Source organism: Pteropus vampyrus, unplaced genomic scaffold (genome assembly GCF_000151845.1).
Source record: "Pteropus vampyrus isolate Shadow unplaced genomic scaffold, Pvam_2.0 Scaffold77, whole genome shotgun sequence".
NCBI lineage: Eukaryota > Metazoa > Chordata > Mammalia > Chiroptera > Pteropodidae > Pteropus > Pteropus vampyrus.
In genome coordinates this window covers 6,389,355-6,391,872 of record NW_011888858.1, presented here as the reverse complement: position 1 = coordinate 6,391,872, position 2,518 = coordinate 6,389,355, and the positions used below count along the sequence as shown (strand labels likewise).

At 34.7% G+C, this 2,518-nt stretch overlaps 1 protein-coding gene across 2 annotated transcripts in view; it reads left to right on the top strand.

The window, feature by feature from the left end:
* The window catches only part of SLAIN2 (SLAIN motif family member 2), a 71,850-nt gene that overhangs the window by 46,979 nt on the left and 22,353 nt on the right, over positions 1–2,518 (top strand). The gene's annotated exons all lie outside the window — the stretch shown is intronic.

Sequence of the window (2,518 nt, the reverse complement as noted above, 5' to 3'; positions counted from 1 at the left end):
AAGAAGTAGAATTGGGAGAAATTCCTTGGGATCGGATAGAGCAGCAGCAGTAAGAGTGAATAGAAGACTAGGAGGAGATGGGGTGGAAGAAATATAGGCAACAAGGAAAAATATTTCTCCTATCCAGGACATACAGTTTCCTGATAGCTTCAGAACTCAATAAATAACAAAGGTGTATAGGGAAGATAAAGCACTAAAGGCCATTATTTAGAAAGAGGAGATTTGAGATTTGCTTTGTTGAAAAAAAAAAAAAAAAGATTTTGTTGTTAATATTGTTACAAAGGTACTGAAATGGATATTTTACCAAATTCATTGATGAAATGTTTTAGCAATGATTTAGTGCATTAAGTATAATTTAAAGAAATAGTTTTAGACAGTAGAATCTGAAAGAAAGAGAATAGCCCAATAGGAAACTGTAATGTGTGGATCTCTGTGTTTTGAATGTCAGAAGTTGATCATAGGCCTCCAATACAGATGTCTTTTGGTACCATCGTCAGAAATTAGAGTGGATAGATTATATTCTTTTGATGGAGAAGGTGACTTATTAGGGATCATAGAAAAGGGCCTATATGGATATTATTTGAGTACCTTAGCCTTCTTTTTTGAGACTTCTAGATATTTTTGAGTACTTCTAGTGTGGGAAGTAGGTAAAAACAGATGAGCATGAAAGGATTGTGGTGTCTGAAACAGAGCAAGAGATTCTTATACAATAATCAAAAAATAAAGGATTTTAAGTTTATATAAATTGTATTTGTTGTGTGCCCCAAAAGCTGCATCATGTTTGGGGGATCAGGTAGGTTTAAATAATTTAAAAGTTTTGCTTAAAGATTTTATGTTGCTGTTTATTAGGTTAAGAAAATTGTAACTTCTGGCTGATTTTTTTTTTTTTTGCACCTATAGAGGTTACATTATTTCTGTGACTCTGAGCCACCAAACTGCCCTTACTCCATCATGTCAGTAAGACCCAGCCTCGTAATTCCTGGTACTCTAGCTGTCTGGTTGACTTAGTAAAGGGAAAGAAGTTTGTATGTGTGCGTTTGGTTTTGGTTTTGTTCTGTTTTGTTTCATTTTGTTTAATCTCTTATTTAATCCAGACTCTCTTATTTTCTGGTTAATATGATAGCTTAGGGGTCATCATTTTACACTGTAAGTTCTGAACCAATTGAAAAATGGACTAGGTTTTTAAAATACAATAGGACTTAAAATATTAACTTAATTACTGGTAAAGCTGAATTGGCAAATACTTCATAGATCCAAGGCCAAAATGGATTTTCTTGTTTCTCCCTCATCTAGGCTGAAGGGTAGAGGGGTCTGCATTGGACTGTGGGATTCTCTGCTCTTGTAGGGATGTGAGACAGACAGGATTCAGATGCCACATGTTCACAGGTGCCTTTGGCACATTAAACATGTCCAGTAGAGAAAAAATGGACTAGATAGTAAATTGTCACATAAAGCAATTGTCCCATTCTGAGGATGAGTCTATAACATATTTTAGAAAGCTGATATAATTATTTTAAGGGCTCACAGAATTATGGTAAGAGGAAGATGGTTCTCTTAACAACTGGAAATATGGTCACTTTGATTTAAATTACATTTAGTAGTAGCTGGAGTTTAAAGATGGGAAGAAAAGTAAGAACTGTGTTGCCTGGCACAAAGAAACACACCATGAACATTTGTCAGTTGAACACAATCATGCCAATAACTCACAAAAGGCTAGATATTTTCTTCTTGCAAGGTTTCTGTGTTTCTTTAGCCCATCCTTCTCTTTGAGGAAAAGAATCCATTGTGTGTTTTTAAGACTTCATAGATATGACTGCTTAAACTGCTTTGATAAAGAAAAATTATTTATTCCCAGTTGTTGGAAACTCAGTGAAAAGGTAAACAGAGCAGAGAGCACACCAAGTCAGGAGGAGGAAATGAAGACTAGTTAGGAAAAGTGAATGTAGAGATCACGACAAATTAATATATAAAAACTTTTATTTAGAAGGAATGAGGCAACTAAAGAGGAGTTAGTGATGATAATTGTCTAATACTGCTTTAATTCACTGTATTTTGAGATACTCAAGGTGAGATAAACAGTGTTTCTAAGAGGCTTTATTGGTATGAGTTTAAAATCTGTTTGATATCAGACTAGCTGAAAATAGAGAACCCAGGAATTTTGTCATTACCCTGGATCCAAAATTTAAAATGTATGTGTTCCTTTTTCTATCAACTAATAAGTATTTATTCAATCTGTGTTATAAATAAGATACACTCATTATATCCTTTCATTTTCTCTGTTCTAACCCCTGTTTACTTATTTTTCTATTGTAGTTGTAGGCAAAGCCAGCCTATGCTGTATACAATTTTTAGATAATTAAAAAGATAGGGATTGCTCCCCTTCCCATGACTTTGTTATGTAAAATTGGGAAAATAGGAAAGGAGAGGAGGCGAAGGGGGCTGGTCTTGGTGCTCCCTCTGAACATGCTCCCCCTGAAATTCCTGTTAGACCATTTCCTGCTATTGTTGGAATGGTAAT